This window comes from Prionailurus viverrinus, chromosome A1, assembly GCF_022837055.1.
Source record: "Prionailurus viverrinus isolate Anna chromosome A1, UM_Priviv_1.0, whole genome shotgun sequence".
NCBI lineage: Eukaryota > Metazoa > Chordata > Mammalia > Carnivora > Felidae > Prionailurus > Prionailurus viverrinus.
The window spans coordinates 155,403,721-155,415,968 of NC_062561.1; the positions used below are offsets into that span (position 1 = coordinate 155,403,721).

At 37.4% G+C, this 12,248-nt stretch overlaps 1 long non-coding RNA gene across 1 annotated transcript in view; it reads right to left on the reverse strand.

The window, feature by feature from the left end:
- LOC125170889 (uncharacterized) overlaps positions 1–10,961 on the reverse strand; it is a 30,450-nt gene extending 19,489 nt beyond the window's left edge. Inside the window, exons 1-2 of the long non-coding RNA XR_007154179.1 lie at positions 10,724–10,961; positions 7,108–7,113 (exon numbers count right to left, since the gene is read on the reverse strand). This is a non-coding gene — a long non-coding RNA (uncharacterized LOC125170889). The remainder of the gene's footprint in view (positions 1–7,107; positions 7,114–10,723) is intronic.
- Positions 10,962–12,248: the final 1,287 nt, after the last annotated feature.

Below are 12,248 nucleotides of genomic sequence, written 5' to 3' on the forward strand. Positions count from 1 at the left end.
GGGCTCGATCTCAGGAACTGTGAGATCATGACCTACGATGATATCAAGATTTGGACACTCAAGTGACTAAACCGCCCAGGAGTCGCTACTTTTAAATTATTAATGAGTGATATGCATACATCTAAATTAAGAAATGAAAGATGGAGGAAGAGGAGAAGGAAGAGAGAAAGGAGGATTTGTTGGAAAATAAGGTAGAATATTGACAAAATTAAAAGTTCAGAGTGCAAAATTCTCAATCAGTAGTGAATAAGGGCTTCAAATGTATCCTTAAAGTAGCTAAGGAGGTTTATCCAGAGTTCCGAATTATATTTGCAACACAGTTGCAACCTTAAAGATATTCAATAATTTTTCTACCTTTTTTAAATATTTATTTTTGAGAGAGAGAGAGAGAGAAAGCGAGTGAGGGAGACACAGGGAGAGAGGGAGACACACAATCTGAAGCAGGCTCCAGACTGAGCTGTCAGCACAGAGCCCCGCGCGGGCTTGAACTCACAAACCGTGAGATCTGTGAGATCATGACCTGAGCTGAAGTCGGACGCTTAACCGACTGAGCCACCCAGGTACCCCAATAATTTTTCTACTTAGATATTTTTATTGATATTATTTTAATAGTTAAAAAAATCTACAAACACAAAAAAATTCAACTCAAAAAGAATTTGAAAATGGTTAGTATAGTACAGAAGGGTCATAGAAAGAAGCAGTAAAAAATTAGAAGAAAAAGATGAGCCATCATCTGGTCCTGGAAGACCAGGATGGAAAGTTTAGACTTTATTCTCTAAGGCAGTGATCTTTAAAAAATGAGGTATGTCCCATTTGTAAATGAGGAATCAGTGAATAAGCAAATATAAGAACAGTCTTTTTAAAATGTCTATTTTCCTAAACATAAAAATAATATGATAGACAAAACTTGCAATATAGTGCACACATCCAGCAGCTATATGTGTATAATTTGGAAGTAAATATACATATGGATGTATGTTCAATTTTTTTTTTCTAGCCACAAATGCATGATTAAAAACTCCGGAGGTGGTTGTTCTAAGCAAATGGAGCAGAGGAGAATGAAACTTCTTGAGCAACGAAGTAACAGGATCAAAGCAGTGATTTATGAAGACTATTCCAGTGTCTATGTATAGAATTGTCCCAAGTATCACTACCCAAGAAAACAGAAATGGTTCAATCTTTGGGAGTCATTTTTCAACACACCCAGATTGTTAGAACCTCTCTCCCTTTCACTGCTGTAAAAGGATGATTTCATACCAAGTGGATATGTGAGATCGTTTTAAAGAGTAAAAATTTGGAATATTATTTCATTAGTACAAAATTCATTAGTACAAAAGAATAGACATTTTCTCCCTTTATGCAGGCATTGGAATTCAGGCCCTGAGAACTGCAGAGTGTAATCACGCATTGGCCTGTGCAGTAAGCCACTCACTACTTCTTGTGCTTCATCTTGGCTGGGGAAAGGAGTGGCAGTATTCTCCCATTGCCTGAGAAGGCTGCCTAAGGGCATGGTTTTATACAAATTTAGCCAGCTTTCCCTTTTGGAAGGAGGTCCAGCCTCCTTTAGGTCACTACACGGTCTAAGCTAGTCTCTGTGCAAAAGAAAGAGTTGTGTGGGTGTGTGTGAATTAAAGTTTCTTTGGCAAAGGAGAGTGAGAAGAGCCTGGTATTTAATCTTAACAATGAGCAAGCTTGAGAATATCTTTAAAAATCAAGAACAGGCTACACAGGGAGTAAATTGGTATTTTAACACTGCTAAAAGGCATGAATGCAAATACAAAGAGCACAAATGAAAGTTATCTGCTGTCTTTTAGACGCTGGCTCCAAATAAGATATCCTATTTTAGGACTATAATATAAAATTAACAATGATGAAATGTGTACTGTCATTTAGGTTTAAACATGTATGTATTACTTGAAGAACTATGAAAAAGTTTCATTAAAAATAAGAATTAAAGGGGCACCTGGGTGGCGCAGTCGGTTAAGCATCCGACTTCAGCCAGGTCACGATCTCGCGGTCCGTGAGTTCGAGCCCCGCGTCAGGCTCTGGGCTGATGGCTCAGAGCCTGGAGCCTGCTTCCGATTCTGTGTCTCCCTCTCTCTCTGCCCCTCCCCCGTTCATGCTGTCTCTCTCTGTCTTAAAAATAAATAAACGTTGAAAAAAAAAAATAAGAATTAAAAATGTATATAAGACAAATGGTTCTCACTCTCTGGACCTGTGCTACTCAACAGAGTGACCACTAGCCATAGGTGGCTATTTAAAATTTATATGAAGTAAAATGACATAAAATTAGAAATTTAGTTTTTCCAGAACACCAGCCATATTTCAAGTGTGGTCAGGTGCTACAGTTTTAGATTGCTCCTCATCACAGCATTGGGATAGGCTAATTTTTCTATCTAAAATAAATCCAAATAACTTAAGAAATTATAAGAAAATAGTTAAAATATTATTACTATTTGCATTTGCATGTAGTATACAAAACATGGTAACTACTTAATTTTCAAAAAAGACTACTGAAATCCTTTTTATCTTAGAGATGCTGAAATGACACCATTTTGATAGGCGTTTCACCTGACAATTGAGCTGTAGATAGTAACAACTTCCTGTCATCCCCATGATTAATTCACAACGCACCCCACTTGCAATAATGGAATCGCTACAATGCTCTGTTATCATTCCTTCAATTAAACATGGGAAAATACATGGCACAAGTATAAAAATTAATATTCATTTGGCAATCTATCAAATGAGCTCATATTCATTTTGAATTTCTCAATTACGACTGTAAACCCTTGCCTTATTCAGACGCATATTAACAGAATTTTTCAAACAGAAGTATAAAGTGAATCTTTTAAAACCTATCTGTAGTAACTTTGATAAGTAATCATTATAATTAGTGCTTTTGGTGGAGATTTTATTAAAGGAGTTCAGTTTGCTTCTGATTAAAAAGCCCGTCTAAAATAGTTCATATTAATCAAAATTTAAACATAAGAAATCTAACTTAGGACCAAAAAGAACACAATTTGATTTAGCAAGGAGATATTGAATGATTTGGCCTAATGGACTTTAGGTATTATCTTACTATGTATTTTAGCCTTAGTGAATTTAGATATTATTTAATCCAACCACCAAATTTTACAGATGAAGTGATTAAAATGCAAATACATATATGCAAATATGTGTATATTTATATATGTATATAATTTATAATTTATATATATATAAATTAAATGGCAGGCCCAAAATAGACCCCAGTTTTCCAGAATACCAAGGCAAGGGCAAGGCTCTTTGCTTTTTGTTCTCTTGTCAGAAAAGCTGAAAAAAAGGTGACATTAGCTTAGCAAAAGCAAATAGAATCCGATGCCTTGACTTATTAACCATTTGAATAAGGAACATGGTAACTTCCAAGGTTACACATAATTCTTATCTGACATTCATGAGAATAAGAATAAATGTCCACTAAACTGCACATAAATCATCATAAAATAACTCTCTTAGACATTAACAATTAGAGTGGTAGTCAAAATGAAAACGATAAATCCAAACTCTTGACTTAGCATACAAGACCTTGAACAATCTGAATCCAGCCTAAATTATATTGCTTACGTAGACAGCAACACTGCTTTAGTCAGTAACATTCAAGCCAACGCACATTTCCTACAGTTGCCTACGATGTGTCGGGAATTGTTCCAGACATTAAGGATGGTCCCAATGAGGTGTTACTGCTGTCTTCAAAGAAGTGAGCAAGATGGAGTAACAAATCTTTCTCATTTCCTTGAGGCTATCAATTTTGTACTAAGAGAAAATAAACAACTATCAAAGGTAATGAAGGCCATGACAAACATCACTGCTATTGAAATAATGTCAGATGGGATCAGCTGAGGCATTAAAGAGATAATCCACGATCTGAATTTTCTTTTTAATATAATTTATTACCAAATTTGTTTCCGTACAACACCCAGTGCTCATTCCAACAAGTTTCATCTTAAATGATGAATAAGCATTAGCTGCTTGAAGAAGCCCAAGGAAGCCCTTGGAAGACCGGCCAGCCCAAATCTCTCTTGAGGCTTAGAGCAATTTATCTAATTGCCTCCTCCACATTTCTTAGATGTTCCACAGTTTCTTTAAACTTAACATACTACCACTGAACTGTTGAATTCCCGTCTCACTGAAATCAGTCTCTCCTTGCTACTGTCTGGGACCAGCTAGACAACAGGGGTTTTCCTTGACTCTTTCTCTCACACATTGTACTTCCGTTCAGCCACCGAATACTTCCAATTCAACCTCCCAAAGAGCTTTCAGATCCATTCTTTTGGTCCCTCTGCTCACTTTCACTAATCTTATTCATGTTCCTATCATCTTTCATTCGGAAGACTGCAATTACTTGCTAGTAGGTCTGTCCTCCTATTATGTTACCAATCTCCCATCCACTTTATGAAAAAAAAAAAAAGATGGCATTTTGAAAGGCAAATGTGACCATGTCACCTTCTAGCTTAAAGTTGTTTTGAAAGTCCTTCACTGCCCTGAATGATATCTCAGAGCCCTGATCTGAGAGCTCACACCTCATTTCAGGAACACCCTTTACTATACAGCAATTAGAAACTTCTTTCAGTTTTTTTCACCCCATTAAGTTCTAAACGCCTCTGAGGTCTCTACATATGTTAGTCCCTAAGCCTGAAATCCTGCCATCACTTTTTTTTCTTTAATGGAAGACTCCTATTCAACTCTAAGGATTCTTCTTTTTTAAAAATGTTTACTTAGTTTTGAGAGAGAGAGAGAGAATGGGCAGAGGATGGGCAGAGAGAGGGGGACAGAGGATATGAAGTGGTTCTGCTCTGACAGCATGAGCCCTCTATGGGGCTCAAATTTACAAACCAGGAATTGTGAGATCATGACCTGAGCTGAAGTCAGATGCTCAAGCATCTGAGCCACCCCGGCACCCCTCTCAGGATTCATCTTAAATTTCACCTCTGCCAGTAAGTACCCCCAAACCCTCCCCTCCCTGTCTAGGTAAATAGTCTATCTCTGTGCTCCTTCTGTTTTCTTTACTTCCTTTGTATAGCATTCATCCCATATTCTGAATATACTAAGAGTAGTGAAGCAGGACCCACTTTATCTTGTATTCTGCTGTATCCTCTGTGCCTAGCACATGGAATAGGCTAATTATTCAGTGGAAATTGTAATTTCTGTGGCACATGTTTTTTGATCTGTAAAATGAATGTTAGTATAATAGATTATACTTGAGGACTCGATTTTAAACTTCTCAGATGCTATGATAGAGATTATGGCTATTTTAGGCTCATAAGTTTGAAGGGACACCTCCCAGCTTTCTATTGCACTGTTTCTTTTAGACCTTTGACTGTGAGCTCACTGTGGTCAGTGTTCATTTCTTATTCACCTCCATACTGCCAGACCCTTCCACTCATAGGTACTCAGTCTTTGGCATAGGAATAAATATTAAACATATAAAGTAGGAAATACAGTATTTTCCAAAAATCTATCTTTTTAAATTTCTCAAGATTATCATTACCTTTAAGAGAAAACTTGAATGCATTGTGAAATACCAGATTCAGGAATACTGCAAATTTAGCAATTTTTTAAATAATCTTTTAAAGCATGTGGTATGGGCACATACAAATCTCACTAACCTCATCTTTCTTCTATCATTTCAAACACAGAAAGCCTTCAATTTTTTTTATTACGTTTCTTTATTTTTGAGAGTCAGAGAGAGATGGAGCGTGAGAGGGGGAGGGGCAGAGAGAGTGGGAGACACAGAATCCAAAGCAGGCTCCAGGCTCTGAGCTGTCAGCACAGAGCCCAACGCAGGGCTTGAACCCACGAACTGTGAGATCATGATCTGAGCAGAAGTCGGACGCTTAACCGACTGAGCCACCCAGGCGCCCCACACAGAAAGCCTTCAAATCTCAGAAGACACATTTTGCTGAGTATAGCACAGTCCATGTTTTATACTTTCATTTGAGTAGAAAGGAAATGGGACTATTCAGTAGACAGTAAATGGTGGATGGAGTCTGACTACTCCCAGCTACCCTCCACCATCAACTCTTACTCAGTAAGTAGACTGAATCTCCTTCTGCTGCAAAACTTAGGAAGCAAATAGATGCATTAGTAGGATGAAAGCCCACACCTGCATATATTCAGAGCCACTTTGGTGCAAGGAAAAAACAGAATCATTTTGGAGAATAAACCAAATGACCTGTTAATTGGGTGTTCTAAAAGGTTAGACACTGGGTGAAACTGAGGCTTGGTTACACCAAGAGATAAGAAAAAAAAAAAAAGAAAACATTAGGACAAATATCACCTGGACCAGGAGGGAGGAAGTAAGAAGGAGGAAGGAAAATTATTTTTTTCTGCTTAACAGCAGAAAATATATACCTTAATGGTGTGTATCCTGCATATGCGAAAGTATCTAATATACACAGATGCTTTTTATGAATACCACCAATCATACCTATTCCCCTGGATTCAACTGTTTGTTCACTCCACAATTGTTTTTGTAGGTAGTTGGCTATTCTAACTACTTAAGTTACATTCTGCTAAAAGAAAACATAGCATAAATGACATCATGTTATAGACTGAGAATAATCCAGAATATATCATTTCTCTCCCTAGACATCTTCAAAGTTCTTTCTCTGTATGTGGAAGAGAAATCCTACCTGCATCTCTTAGGCTGTGCTATCAACTAGCAGTCGCACTTGGGAGAATCACATAACTTCCTTAGATCCCATATGTAAAATGAGGCACTTCATTATTTCACTTACAAAGTTCTATGTGCACACACCTAATAAATTTATCATGCCCATAAGATACGATGAGTTCGTGATAGAGATGTGAAATAAGCTTCATACATCCTGACATGTTTATAGTATCAACCTTTAAGTACGTGTATGTAGATTTATTTTTTCTTGTAGCAACAGTACGGAATCCATGCCTTTAAAATGAAGAGGTTCCTGTATTCCTTACATATTTAAAGTCAACAAATAAAACTAATGAACTGGTAACCGTATTCAGAGCAAAATTAAAATAAACATGAAAAATGTAAGGGATTGTTGACCTATCTCTTCCCTCGTCAAACATATCAATCTTCACACAGGCCTGATGAAAAAACTTGAATATTTTTTCCCTTTACATTGTTTTCTTTTTATTTATTTATTTTGAGAGAGAGAGAGAGAGAGAGCACGCGAGAGAGAAAGTGAGCATGAGAATAAGCAGGGGGAGGGGCAGAGAGAGAATCCCAAGCAGGCTCAGTGCTGTCAACGCAGAGCCCAATGCAGGACTGGGTCTTAGGAACCTATTCATGTGCCATCATGACCTGAGTCAAAAGCCAAAATCAAGAGTGGGACGCTTAAGCGACTGAGCCATCCAGGCACCCCTCCCTTTACATTGTTTAGGACCATTAGTCCCAACTAACACAATACCACGCTTTTAACTATTTGTTAAATTTATCAATATCTTAATGGCAAGATAAATTACTTTTACCATAACAATAGCTATTCTATAACAATAGCTATATTCTTTCTCTTTCAAAATCTCTCAAACCACATTTTCAAAACATGATGTCTAAAAAGAAACTTATAAAGGTGTTTGCTGTTTTACTGATTAGACTTTAAGGATCTATGCCATCGGCATTTCTCAGAGTATGAACACAAGTTTTTAATTTCTTGTTAATCCTTGCTATTTTTTTCTGCACTAGGAATGGGTTGAATGTGTACTTGTAGTGTTACTTACACTCTTTTCTTTAAATTTATTTTGAAAGAGAGAGAGAGGGAGAGAGAGAGAGGGAGAATCAGTGGGGGAGAGGCATAGAAAGAGGGGACAGAGGATCTGAAGTGAGCTGTGTGTCCACAGTCATGAACCTGAGTAGGACTCGAACTCACAAATTGTGAGATCATGACCTGAGCTAAAGTCGGAAGCTTAACCAACTGAGCCACTCAGGTGCCCTGATAGAATCTGTCTTTGAATTGCTCATTTACTCTGATTTGTATTTATTCTAAGATGCCAAGATGTTAAATACAACATTAATTTATTAATGGCATTTCTGGAGAATAGAGGCACTACTCTCTAAGACAAGTATGTACATTGACCCCAGCACTCAAATTTATCATATATGAAAATATAGAAGAAAAAAAGTGTGAGATAGAAAAAGGGAAATATATATATTTATCAATATATATGCTTATAAAATTTTCTCCTCTGTATATTATTATGTACATATATACACATTTCATTTACTCGCCTAAACACAATTTATTATTTTGGGATTGTAGAAACTGATGCTGAAGTAACCTAGGAAAAGTAGTACACAGTGTAAATTTAAGGAGAGAAAAATCTGTGTTCCAGATTTTAATCCCATTACTGCCATTTTTTCCTAATCTGTGTGACCTTGGCAAGTTATGTATCTCATCTAGTTTCCCCACTTGTAAATTGAATATATTAATGCTCCATAAACATTGATATGAATTAGTGCACAGAAAATACTTAGGACAAAGAATACCTTATGTAATTGCACATGTAAGTAACACAATTTTGAAATGGGACCTTTTTGTCTTCCTGTTTTAGCTGAAACCTTTGAGATATTAAGTGTCAGCAGTTCTAAAACTACAAAGTGAAAACTCTAGATCACTTAAGTAGAACTTTCAAGGGAAGGGACGTACTTCTTGGCTGAGCTGACCAATCACCTCCAACCCAAAAACAAATGGAGAGGACATAAATCATCACTGCATATGAATGGGAGAGCTCCATCAAAGAGCTGTCCATTTGAAATGACTTTCAACTTCCCCCTCCAGAACAGAGGTGAGGCATCCTCTCCTTCATACAAGGAGATTTTCATTTGTGGTCCCGTGCAATATTTGGGGCTCAGGGCCTCAAGCTGGCCCCATGCTTTAAAAGAAAACAACACATATAATAATATATATAAATATAAATATATATAATATATATCATATACATCATATATATGATATATATATGATATATATGATATATATAATATATATGATATATATAATATATAATATCTATATATCTATATATCTATTTATCTATCTATCTATCTATCTATATATATATATGATATACATAGGAGAAGTCTGGTTACTCACAGAAGGGGAGAGCAGAGAGAGAGCCAGGTAGCTTCAGAAGCTTTCTATATTCCCATTGAAGATAAGCACAAGGATGTGTGTTTCTAATGAACCAGAAATAAACAAATGGAACAAAGTAGACTGGGTGGCATAAGATGCTAGCTGTATTTTACCTCGGGGAGGAGGGTACATGACTGTTTCTCATGGACCATAGTGAAGATTGTGGGACAAGGCTCAGAGCCAGTTCAAACCTCTATAAGAAGACTGTGGAGAAGCGAGGTGATCTCTCCTCTTTCAAAGTAAAATGAAAACTACTGAATTCCAAAGAGGGAGAGAAGGAGCCTAAGTGTCCTGCTAAAGGAAAATGTATTGCTTATGTCATAGGGAATACTGCACAGTTTCCAGTAGTTTCAAATGCACTCAAGGAAAGGAAGCAACATGAATCATCTAGCCCAGAAAGAAGCTGTCAACATTGGTCAGAGCCAGAGGTCATCAATGCTTCCTGGCTGCCTGCACTTGCTCATGTACTGCTTCCCCACCCTCGACCTTAATGCCTCCTCTCCCACCACAAACTATTGGGGCATGGGGTGGAATCTAGCCAAATGAGAAGATAAAGGCATAAGGTAACCAAACCTTCCAACCTTGCCACAGGCTACCAAATTGAAAGAGTCCTGGACTGGGAAAGAAAGATAGGCTTTTTGATATAAAGTTCGGAGGTTTTAAAGTTCACTCTCATCTAAATCTGTGCTATTCAATACAGTAGCCATTAGCCACCTTACTATCAAATTTAAAATAATTAAAATTAGGGACACCTGGGTGACTCAGTCAGTTAAGCATCTGACTTCGGCTGAGGTCATGCCCTTGCAGTTCAGGAGTTCAAGCCCCGTGTGGGGCTCTGTGCTGACAGCTCAGAGCCTGGAGCCTGCTTTGAATTCTGCGTCTCCCTCTCTCCCTTCCTCTCCCCTGCTTGTGCTCTGTCTCTCTCAAAAATAAATAAACATTAAAAATTTTTAAAAAATAATTAAAATTAAACTATATTAAACATTCAGTTCATTATTCACACTAGCCATATTTCAAGCACTCAGTAACTACACATGACTCCTTTATTAGACATGCAAATACAGAACATTTCCATTAGCACTAATTACTAGTATTAATTACCCAACTGAGAATGTTTTCTTGTTACCAGAAGTCATCAGAAGACATACCAGAGTATAAGCAGATACATATTTCATAAAGTAGGGATAAATGAGCAGAAATGGAGAAGAATAGTTGATCTTCTGATTGCTTTCTATGAGTTATAGCTCTTCAGCGTACCAGCTACACACACACACACACACACACAGACACACACACACACACAGACACATATGTTTATACACACACATACATATATGCAAAACTCTCTACCCTACTTAAAAGTATCCATCGTTATTTGCAATAATCAAAAACAAATGTAGTTCCTGTACATCTATCTAACTCCATATTCATTTTTTTTTCTAGTTAGACAGTGATTTTATTGCGTGAGTACAAAGTCAAATTTCTGCAACCAAGGCAGAGGCTGTGGATGACTCACATTTCCAGTTGTGAGATAGACTCGCGTGGTCTTATAATATTGACCCAACCGGTAAATACGGCTCCTCATCAGAATCAATTGGAAATTAGCATCCTGATGTTTTCTGTTCCTCTCAAGAGGCTTTCGAACAGCAACAGGTTTGTTAGTCAAATGGTAGAGATCCTCAGGAAGATCAGGAGCAAGTCCCTCGGACTTAAGAATTCTCAACACGTTAGTGCCTGTCACAAAACGTACTTGTGCAACACGATGTGAGTCACACAGGATCACACCGATTTGTGAAGGAGTCAGGTCCTCCTTGCCCAGTTTGTAGATCTGCTGTCTCACATCGTCAGATGTGAGCTCTAGCCAGGTGGGGACGCTGCAGCAGCGGTAAGGCAGAGCCCAATGGGATAGGCCCTTTCTGGGAGCGTGCACGCGACTCACGATGACAGGCAGTCAGGCAGTGGTTAAAAAAACAAACAAACCAAAAACCTTTTTTTTTTTTCTTAGAAAATTTCAGGTAGAGCGAGAGCCAGTAACGCATTTAAACCAAATAAAATGATGGCATTCACAATGTTCTAAATCTTTGTTCCAAATTTCACAAATAATCCCCCAAATAAAAATGATACTTAAATGCCAATATTATAAAAATATTGCTAGCGGATTGAAAATTTGAAAATTATTTGCCAGTCTATGCTCTCAAGCTTTTGTGAACTTGATTTGTCTTAAGTGTTATAATAATCTAAGCATTAACATGAATAATTCAGGTGCTTGAAAATCTTGGATCCTCATGACTTCTATCAATCATCACAGTTTTCTTTTTTGCCATGTGCATAATCTAGAGAGAAGGTGATTAGATTTAGTCTGCTTACCAACAGATTTGTTTTCTTTTCATCCACTACTTTCCTAAGATGTAATGTGACATATCAAAAACATAAAATCATATGAAATACTTCATCGTAAACACCAAACTACAAAAAAAAAATTCTTTGCACATTACTCCATGGAGAAATAAGTGTAATTTTTCTGTTGAAAACATATGGCAAACTCACAAATAGTGCTTTTGCAGGTGTTTTAAATGGGAGTAATGTTGTTTATAAAATCTCCAGGAAAATGATAGCATGTGAGTGCCAGTGACGCTAGAACACTTCAAGTCTAATCCCTCCGTTAGCAAGTGTGGAAATTGAGACCCACGATCCCTTGAGCAGCAGTCTAGGACGGGAACTAGAAATGTGTGGTTTAGAATGGGAAAAACGAAATTCATGCGCTGATCCCGGTATGTATTTGCTGGCAAATCTAGGCAAAGTCACCTAACTTCTCCAGGCTTTATAATCTTCCCACATAAAGTGAGAATAATCATAGAATACCGGCCTCTTAAATTTCTTACAAGAGACCGATTATGACTGTAACACATACAATTGATGTTAGCAATCATTTTTCTTCTCATTTGGTGTTTTAAGTTTTTCTAGGATCACCTGCTTAAAGTCATGTGGCAAAGTGGATGAAATCCTAAGCCATTCACCTTCCTCTGTGTGTCCTCAGCTCAGGGATGCCTCATAAGTTGGCAGCCAAGGGTCAGCCCTACCAGGCTATTT